The sequence below is a fragment of the Mixophyes fleayi genome, chromosome 3 (genome assembly GCF_038048845.1).
Source record: "Mixophyes fleayi isolate aMixFle1 chromosome 3, aMixFle1.hap1, whole genome shotgun sequence".
In the NCBI taxonomy this organism is placed as follows: Eukaryota; Metazoa; Chordata; class Amphibia; order Anura; family Limnodynastidae; genus Mixophyes; species Mixophyes fleayi.
In genome coordinates, this window is record NC_134404.1 from 292,358,983 (window position 1) to 292,370,076 (window position 11,094).

The following is an 11,094-nucleotide window of genomic DNA, read 5'->3' on the forward strand; positions in this document are numbered from 1 at the left end:
AAACCTCCAGTGTGTCCCTAGCCTTACTTTAGGCAGAAACGCTGGATTAGCATACATATTCAGAAAGGGTTACTTGCACCACAGTGCATGTAATTATCCAACTATGTGAATAGAAGTTATCACTATCAGGAATACCACCTTTAGTCTTATCCATCTAAAAACGAGTGATATAGAGGTCGCAATTGAAAATAAAGTCAAAAGACGCTGCCGTTCTTACTGCTGATCGGGAGTTGTTATCACACTGTCGGGGACTTGTGTCATTGTTAAGGTCAGTCATCATTTATTATCAGTCGAGCAAGTGGGTTTCGTTTTTGAGGGTTCTTGATAGTCACTGTTGGTGTTATCAGCACCGTTAAAGTGACTACCACCGGCTGAGACTCCCTTATGCCTGAGTAGTTCCACCTCAATTTCTATGCCATTAAAGCTGGTTGCTTTAGATTTGGATGAGGAATTGAGCCTTGGTGCAGGAAATTTGGCCAAAGAGGCAGAGATCATGTCTGCTCATTGAGCATCTCATAGGCTGCAGGATACCACAGACGGAGAGGCAGTGTCGAACTGGGGCATGAAGGGCCCACAGGGGATATGGTAGGGGCCCACCAAAAGGAAAGTGGCCAGCCACTAGAGAGGCGTAACTAAACCACTAGAGTGGGTGTGGTAAGCCCACAAAGGACAGCTAGCACCATAGTGTAGTATATAAATAATGCAGTGTGTCTATAAAGAGTACACAGACTTGGTCTGCCCCTTAGATTGGGCAGAACAGTCACCAAAAACTGGAATCAGAACATTTGACAGACTGTCCTGCTCTCTCCTACCTGTTCTTGTCTTTCACCACCTGTGGCTGCTGGTTTCTTTAGTTACGGCTTGTCTGGATCCTGGAATGTTGGAGGCCCTATTTGGAAAAAAAAGGGTACATTTAGAAAAATCCAACCAGCCTTGGCGTTAAATCAATAGGACCCACGATTAATACTTAGGCCTTCCTCCAGCCCCAACATTAAAGTAATAGTATTCCCATTTAATGAATAAACTTATTTCCCTCACTCCAAACAGCCCCAGCAATAAATTAATAGCACTGCCATTAAATAATTCATATTCACATTTAATAAATAGACCTCATACTCCTCAAACTCAGCCCCACATTCAATTAACAGCCCCCAAACCACCCCCCTTAAATTAATAGTCCCCACTATAAAATTAAATTGCCCCGTCACCCCACAAACAAAATAGCACTGATTAGTTAGCCACCACCTACCACACACAGATTACATTTCCACAAGCCCGCTGTGCCATCACATACACATTACTGTGCCCCTTCATCACCATGCTGTGCCCCCTTATGATCACTCTGCGTCCTCCATGCTGCATTTGTTTCCCCCTTCTCCTGGCCCCCCTTCATCACACTGTGTCATGCTGCTTTTGCTCCCCCTTTTCCTGGCCCACCTTTATCAACCTGTGCCATGCTGCTTTTGCTCCCTTCACACTCTGTCATGCTGCTTTTGCCCCCCATCACACGATGTCATGCTCCTTTTGCCCCCTTTCACACTCTGCCATGCTGCTTTTGCCCACCTTCACACTCTGCCGTGCTGCCTTTGCTCCACCTTCACACTCTGCTATGCTGCTTTTGCTCCCCCTTCACACTCTGCCATGCTGCCTTTGCTCCCCCTTCACACTCTGCCATGCTGCCTTTGCCACCCCTTCACACTCTGCCATGCTGCCTTTGCTCCACCTTCACACTCTGCTATGCTGCTTTTGCTCCCCCTTCACACTCTGCCATGCTGCCTTTGCTCCCCCTTCACACTCTGCCATACTGCCTTTGCCCCCCTTCACATACTGCCATGTTGCTTTTGCCCCCCTTCCCACTCTGCCATGCGGTTTTTGTCCCTTTTCACACTCTGCCATGCGGCTTTTGTCCATCTTCACACTCTGCCATGCTGCATTTGCTCCCCTTCCCACTCTGCCATGCTGCTTTTGCCACCCCTTCACACTCTGCCATGCTGCCTTTGCCACCCCTTCACACTCTGCCATGCTGCCTTTGCTCCCCCTTCACACTCTGCCATGCTGCCTTTGCCACCCCTTCACACTCTGCCATGCTGCCTTTGCTCCCCCTTGCTTCCGTTCCTTCACTTACTTTTTCTATCGGCTACTTTCTCCTCTTCTCTTTTCTTCTTGTCGTCTATCTTCTTTCTGGCTTGCTCCTCTCTGCGCCGCTCCTCATTGAATGTCGGGCATGAAGTCACCATTCAATGCGAATGGAGCAGAGAAGAGGGAGGAGGGACGCTGGCGCCGCGATCACGTGAGTATTTTTTTAAAAAAAAATATCCGCTCCCCGGTGGGCCAGTCTGACCCTGCGGAGAGGCCAAGATGGCCTAGGATCACTATCACTTTTGACTTCTCTATTCTGATCTTTTTTAGAATGTTAACAATGAATGGAAACTGAGAGAAGACATAACCTAGGCAAAATGTCCTAGGAACTGTCACAATACTTTGTGCCATGAGAAGAACCTGTGCAACTTGGTATTTTTGCTTGTTGCCATTACATCCATTTTAGAAAGCCCACATTTTCTTATTAGTAGCTGAAACCCTTCCTGATATAGAGACTTTTCTCCTTGATGAATTTATATTCGGCTCAGGTAATTGGCTATTACATTCTAATTTTCTGTTACATGCAATGTTGAGAGGGATTCTTCAGCTTTTTCTCTGCCCAAGACATGATTTGCACTGTCTATAACATCATGGTTCTGCTTCTGGTATTTCCCTGGTGATTTATGAAGGCTACCACCATCTTGTTGTCTGAGAATATTTTGAGATACTTCACTTCTAGATGAAGATGAAAATGCTGAATTGCCTTTCATGCTGCTCTCATTTCCAAGATATTTACATTGTCTTTCCTTGTTTCATGACCATGTCCCTGGTGCTATCTGTCCCCAGCCTACAAAACTGGACTCTGTCATATTATGCATTCTGGCCCAACAAATGTGACACTTTTCTTTCCTTTAATATTGGGTTTTGGCACCAACTGAGAGACTTTCTGATGGTTCTTGACAGGGTTATGGCATGATTCAGAGAACTCTGCTTGTGATCCCACTGATTTTGTAGTTCCAATTGGAGACTTCACATATGCCACCTTGCTCAGGGAACGTTCCCTATGGTGGAGGGGATCGTTCCTAAATATTAAAGTCCCCTCTTTATTGATATTTGATTATGAGTCTGCAGTTGATGTTCCAGGGTCTGGATCTTAATATATATCTCCTCTGACAGAGATACTCTGTATGGTTTTTACCTTTACCCCCAGAAACTTTTTTTGTTGTGATGGGATGAGATCACTTTCACAATCCAGCCATTTTTTGCTGAAAGGCTATCACTTGAGCTGTTACATAGATGACAATATGCTTCAAACTACCCACTAAAAGGATGTCATTCAGATGGGGCAATAGCATGACTCATTGCTTTCTAAATTCCTCCACCAACTATCACCTTGGTAAAACCTCCCAGTTCCGAACCAGCTAAGTAGTAAAGTGGCGGAGACGGGGTCAAATGACATGATACACCAGGCCCCGCCCCCACCACTTTACTACTTAGGTTGTTAGGAACTATGGTCTAATTACCTTCTACAGAACGTTCCAGATCACAGCAAGAGTGGAGTTAAAGAGTTCCTTAGGTATAGACCTGAATAAATCAAGGAATTCCAGCAATATCATGTTCTTAAATGTTGTTGTTTTTTTACAGAAATCATGTGATATCAAGTGATCTCCATGATTGTCGGAGGCTCAACAGTGTATGTGGGAGGGGAATTACGCCCATGAATTTCTCGGTATTTAAGATGAAAGACTGCCAAGGGTAATGGTATTTTGCTTTTAGGTGAGACAGAGCAACAAGGGGGAGAATGAAACCCAATCCAACTGTTTTGGAAGTGTTTAATAGGAGACTTTGCTGAAGCTAGAGCCTCATGCTATGCCTCCTAGGATGATTTTGGATTATTTTCGGTCACTAATATATCACCTACTGTGGCTGGATGACTTATAAGTAACTTATGGTATACATTTATTTAAAGGAAATAGCGCAGGGTGCTTATTTATATAATTGCAAATGCATTTATTTTTGATATTGTGTATATTTTGGTAAAGGAAATCTTTATTTCTGAGACCAGGGAAGAAACTCGTTTGTTTTAACCTTGCTAGAGGAAATGCATGATTTCTGAGGTATATATCTGATACAATAAGCATTTGTGGAGGAAGTCTTTTGTGTATTGTGATGTGGGGAAATTACTTGTTTGGGGTTTTGTGACTTTCTTTGGGAATGTGTATTCTGCGACTGTCTGAAGAAAGTACCCATGTTAATCTCATGTTAATTAGAACTTTTGATGTGTGAGGGTTCAGCACCTGAAGGCACAGGAAGATTTAATTAGACATGCTACTAGATTTCCTGCGTCTAAAAACAAGATGAAGAAAATCACAGCAAGTTTTAGGATATCACATATAAGTGTAAATATTGTTAGCTTTGCATTGCATGTAAATCCATGTTTGGGTAAACAAATTGCACCCTGATTCTAAAAATAGCTCAGACCTCAGGGGGCTGGCTTACCCTGTTAGGCTGTGTTCAAATCTGTATAAAAAGCACTGTCTTGTATTGAAAAATGGTTCTTCTTGTTCCATCTGACCTGATCACTGATACCTTTAATCAGTGTGACTGCAAATAAACATCATTTGCTTCAAAGAGCTGCTTGAAAAAATCTTCCATGCTGAAAATCCAGTGACCTACAGATTAGACTCAAAATCTAATCCGTTTCCAGCTGTCTGAGGTTTGGACCCAGTTTCCTAGCACCACCGCTCTGCCTGCTACCCAGCAGCTCTTGCCAGTGTGATAGGCCAGGGGGATCCATCCAAAGCAACCCTGATCTATAGGAAGAGGTCAGGAGTACCAGCCCAGGTACACCAGTAACGGGGTACATTAGCAGCATCAGTTATCCAGTAGAAACCCGGTTCTGGATGCTGGTAAAGGAGTCCAGTGTTGGCAGCATTGTAAGCACCTCCTACTGCAGTAAGAGGGCGCATTTGGGATAACGAAAAGGGAACGGTGGCAAAGTAAGCCCAGACGGTTTCCAGCAACAACAGACAGGGTGGCATAGGCGGTCCATCCTGTCACACCTACAAACATGCAGATTTTGTGTGATTGACTGTTTGTCATTAAACCAGAGACTGAGGTTGTGATCGCCTTGACTAGGTGCTCTAATGTAAAAATTAAGGGGGGATAACAGACACCCCTATTGTGTGCCTTTTGTTATAGGAAACCTGGAGGAAGACAAAGCAGCATTAGACAATCTAGTTGAAAGTTAAGAATAATGAGCTAGGATGGAGGCCAAGATGTGACCAATAAACCCAAATTTGAGCAGTGTTGCTTACATATAATGTAGCCTGTCATATTCCTTTTCTGTATCCAGAGAGAGGACAGGGGAAGGAGTATTGGCAAAGGAGATGGCTGCTATCAGGTTGGTCATCCTGGTAAGGTATTTGCCTTCTTTAAATGAAGCCAACATGGCCATTCTTGATTAGGTAAAGTAAAATTATATTGGTGATTAAATTGGTATGCATCTTTAAATAAATATTGACTAATGCAATGTGCCTGTAGTTTTTGAACACGGAGTGATGCTTACTCTATTACGGTATAGTCACAATCTGGATATTTATTTCTTAAGGGAAAATAATATGACAGAGTTATATAGGGCAGTCAAGGGATGGACAATATATTTATCAAAAAATCTAAAGAAGACATTTAAGTAACCATGAGGTCCTGGGCTTTAGCTAGTGATAAGAATTTAATAGGCACTAAAATTTCAGTTTTTGTCCAAAGAGGATTCAGGGATTCGGAAGACAGCTGTGGCAGATGGCTGATAGGTCAAGGGGTTATCTGAGCCATCAATAGAGAATTCCACTCCTCCGTCAGACTTCCTAATTTGAGGTTTTATTGACCTTCTCAAGAGAAGTTAATTAATATTGCAGATTGTGCAATGCAGCTTAACATCGTTTTTTTTTGTCCCTTGAGGCCAGTTGTGTTGCTATACCTCTGGAAATGGCTTTTAAAGTACACCAACTATTCAACACGAATTTGTTCCTGACAAGACTGAAACAGAAGTGCGAAGCTGGGATTGCAATTTGGCATTGGTTAATTAGCAATAATTGAAACAACACTGAATGGGCCCCCGTTGTGGAGAGCTGTATTCCAAACCATACCTATGGGAAAATTATTAGACATGTTATCAGATGAATGCATCAACCAGGAAAAGATCAATGCAAGAGTAAACATTGTGGACATGGGAAAGGAATGTCTACAACAGATGAGTTCAAATATCTTGAAGAGTCAAAAAGGACAAGCTGTGAAATCAGTGTAGAGAAATCAGAGCTACATTTGACCTTTGCATTGTAGGGAGCTACGGATGAGCCTATGTGGTAGATATTTACCCTCCTTCTCAACCACCATTTTCTATAAGTTAAAGAAGATTGCATTCTGTAGGTGCATTTCCAGAATAGTTTTGGAAGGTTGAAGTTATTGCTAGGAAATAGGTTTCTTGTAGTCACCTCATGACTGCTTTAAAATACCAACACATTTTCAGGGCCAGATCCCTCTTGTTCAGTGAGTTAAGCCCCTGGGCTTTGAGTGAAGGGCATAATAAGATGTCAAAAGGGGTTTAAATGCCATATGTTTCAAATTAGTGAAATGTACATTAGGAAAAGTCACAGATGCAGAAGTGATGCTGGAAGCTAAGGAGTTATCCGTGTAGTGGCAGGCTAAAAGAGACTCAAATAGCTACATTTAACATATAATTGTATAGAGCTTAGGGCGAGGTGAAGCAAAATAGAAACTATATGAAATAGTGGAATGAACCACCAGATATCCCACAGCTAATCCTGAAAGTAGTATCCAAGGAGTCATATGCAGCACAAACACTAAACACTAACAACCTGATTCATTAACAAAAGCAAAACGAACATAAGTTTACAAAACGCATGAACATCAGGTATATGCACATCTTTATTCAGCTGAAATAGAGGACACAGTTTCAGTCTCAGTGGCAGTATCTTCCTCTTCCTCTTCACCTGAGAAGTTCATTTATAAAAGATAAAAGAATATTTATGTCAGGAAATCTTGAGGAGGTAGAAAATATTCCTCATGAGATTGCCAAGTCATCTTCCAGTTCAGGGAGTCCACAGGAACGAAAGAAAAAGTTAAAGAGGTAAAAAGAATTAACCCCAGGGAAGCCTCCTTAGGTGATATTCCCCTTTCCCTACAATTGCCCATAGCAGGCCACAGTTACGGTAAGTTCACCCATATATCATCTTCATAAGAAAACTCTCAGAGAGTCATGTTTGGAGTGGCAAAAGATTACCACAAATAGGTGGTTGTTAAAAACAATCCAGTTCGGATTAGACCTCTCTATAATTCGTTTCCCATGCCAGGCATTTCATATTCCTTGTTCAAGGAATTGAAGTACTGGCACTGGCTCTATGTCAAGTCAGGCAGGCCCAACTGCCAAAGGCTGGACCACCCACTTATTGCCTATAAGAAAGCAAGACGGTTCTACAAGACCAGTCCTGAATGTCAAAGCTTTGGATCGATATTTGAAATCAAAGAGGTTTCATATGAAAGGTAATCCAGACATCCTTTCCTTCTCACAAAGAATTGCTTCTGCATAAAAATAGATCTAAAAAAAAGCTTTTCACTCTATATCGGTTCACCCCAATCACAGACGCCTTCTCAGATTCTATTGGAGTGACCGCTTATTTCAGTGGACAATTATGGTTTTTGGCCTGTCTGTCGACCCTTACACGAGTCATGAAAGCAGTGGTGTCACATCTTCATCAGCAGACTGTCCAATGTATCATTTAGTTGGACAACGTGCTATTAGTGCACTCAGACATAGATACCCTTTTGAGACACAGGGATTTAACCCTTCATTTGTTAGTGGACCTGGGGTTCATTGTAACTATTCCAAAGTCGGTACTGACCACTTCCAAGACCATCACATTTCTCAGGATCGACCTAAATACCCATTCTTTTTCTCTAGCAGTACCAGCAGGAAAATGGCTAGACACAAAGGAATGCATTCTAAAACTTCTCTGCACCTTAGCATGAATTATTGGGAAGATGATTGCCATGTCCCCTGGCTTTTCGAAATGTACCCGTTATGCAGAGAGTCGAAAGGACTCCTGAAAACTTTGATTCATGTCCGTTATTCCTGGTCATATATCTCTCCGGAAGAGTAAAAAGAGGGCTGTCCAAATGGGACAGTCTCCCCAGACCTCCTCCTTGCCCCCTTCAAGATGCTCCTCTATTCATGACAATCGTCAAAGATGCTTCCCTGACAGATTGGGGAGGTTTCTCACAAGAGAAAGTGGTAAGGGGCATCTGGTGAACCGAAAAATCCCTGTTGTTCATAAACATACTGGAACTACGAGCAGCGAAATTGGCTCTGAAGGCTCTTGTCCCCAGCCACTTAAAAGGGGTCTCTGTCCAGCTGTGCTTGGACAACATGACTGCAGTATCATATACAAACAGAATGGGGGTCACCAAGTCAAAGACCCCTATGCAAAGAAGCATTAGAAGTCTAGGACTGGGCATTTCAGAGAGACATAAACCAGTCTGCAACTTACATTCCAAGGGAACTGAACAAACTAGCAGATTTTCTATCCCACAGAAGAATTACCCTAGACTCAGTGGCACTGAAAAGACAAGTCTTCCAGAAAATAGTTCACTCCTGCGGGAACCTAGATATAGACCTCTTTGCAGCTCCACGAATGTTCAGATTCCATGCTTCATATCCAGAATATGGATGAAAGGAATATGGAGGATGAGTGCAATGGTCTTTCCCTTGGGTGAATCTGACTCACCCCTATGCATTCCTTCCCCTGCCCTTCTCCAAAAGGACCTCAAATAGTGGTGGTGTACCCTATATGGCCATCCAGAGTCTGGTTCCCTCAGATCAGCCAGTTATGCATAGGGCTGAAGGTTCCCCTAGGGTTATCCAAGGACTGCTTCCAGGGAACCCTAGACACAGCAGAGACACTTTCCCAATGTATGTGGATGGCAATATTACTAGGTTGTTAACAAATGTAGCCCTTGCATCCCCCACAAAAGCTTTAATTAATGCCTTTTTAAGGCCCCAAAACAAAAGCTAGATACTACGCAACTATTAAAGAGTTCGACCCTTAGCGATCTCAAGGGAATCTCTCTCGCAAGGCATCATTAATTCATTTAGCATTGGACTTCTTAGCTTCTAAATATGAGTAAGGCCTAGCATCAGCTACCGTCAGATCATACGGTTCTGCTTTAGCTATCTTAATCCCAAACTTAACGGATAACATACTATATCTCCATTTGTTACGAGGTGTATACCTTTGAAGACCAATCTTACCAATATACTCTTACACTTGGGATATAGACCCTTTCCTCTTCTTCCCGGCTTCATGGAAGATGGACTGTGGCTATTTATGCCGTTAGTTGGCATCTTTGTTGGATGTAGCCATAGCAGCTAGAGGAGCTGAACTAACCCTCATACACACCTCTGACCCATGGTTATCATCACACCCCTAGGGTACCATATCATGCTAAAAAGTCAAACTAAGACTTCCTCATTCAATAATCCCATAGTTAAATTTAACGTTATATATGACACTTCAGAGCCTAACCTATGTGTGTCTTCATGCCTATCCTACTAAGTTCTGACAGCTCCTACGAGAGACAATATCTCACAGCTTTTCCTTACTCGTAGAAAACCTTTTTGCCCGGCAAGATCCTCTACTATCAGAGGATGGATTGTGGTGACCATGAATGAGGCAGGGATAGATACCAACCAGTTTAGAATCCACTCCCTATGGGGGGTAGCAGCTACAAAAGCAGCAGTAAAAGGCATATCATTGCAGACATTATGCTAGCAGCTAGATAGCTAGATGGTCCTCAGCTCGTACCTTTGCTAAGCATTATTGGCGACCAACCGATCTACAAAAGATCAAGTTTCTCAGAGCAACCACCAGATATGTGGTAGTCGGCCCACCTGCTGTTACTAAGTGGTAAGCCTCCCGATGAACAAAACATCAGTTTTCAGGAATCTATGACCTGCAAAATGGATTTGTTCTAGTGAAAAGAACTGTCACCTAGCAACAACTCCTATCCTACCCACCCTTTCTCCTTTTGGTAGGACTGTTGCTTCCTCTGGAGACTCTATATTTGGGTATTAATAATCTTTTCTTCTATCATCCCTCTAGGCGCACAAGGGACCAAAAAGAAGCCTGAGGCAGCCACCAATAAGAAACAGACGTAATCTATTACCCGGCATTACAATTCTATCCTAAATTTTGTAGCCAAATTTGTTTTTTCCAGCTTCTCTCTCTCCTAGTTCTTACAGTAGCATATATTCTTTTACCATAAGTTGTCAATTAAGGTTCAAATAAATTGTTGTTTCTTGGTTAAGAACATATGTGTCTTTGGTCTTCCTCCACAATTTAAAGGTGTCAGATCAGTCAGGCTCAAAGGTTACCTTTTTTTCTTTCTTTTACACTTTTCCGTTCTAGGACAGGTTTGCCAGCAGTAAGTTTCCAAAAAATCTGATCAGCAGTGCCCTGGCGCATGACCTAACATCATACTTACCAACTTTAGAAAGTTGGTTTCCGGGAGCCTGCCGGGGGAGGTGGGCATGATGGGGGGCGGGGCTCCAAAATGTGCGTCATTTTGGATCCGTCCCCATGACGTAATGACGCAAACGCATCATTTGACAGCGGGGGACGGGGCCAAATGCTGCAATTTACCGTGAAACGCGGCATTTGGGACCTAATTCTAGGAAGTGGGCACTTCCTAGTGAAGTGGGCAGATCCGGGAGATTGCCACACTCTCCTGGGAGTCCGTGAGACTCTCGCAAAATGCGGGAGTCTCCCGGACATTCCGGGAGAGTTGGCAAGTATGCCTAACATGCACACGATTTCCTGGAATATGCGCGTCCACTGCTCCATTTTTTGGCAGGGGAAGTGAACATTCTTCCACTTCCTTCTGCCTCAGTGTATTTGGGAGGCTTGCTGCCTAAGCCACTTGCTGTTGCTAGGTGGCAATCCT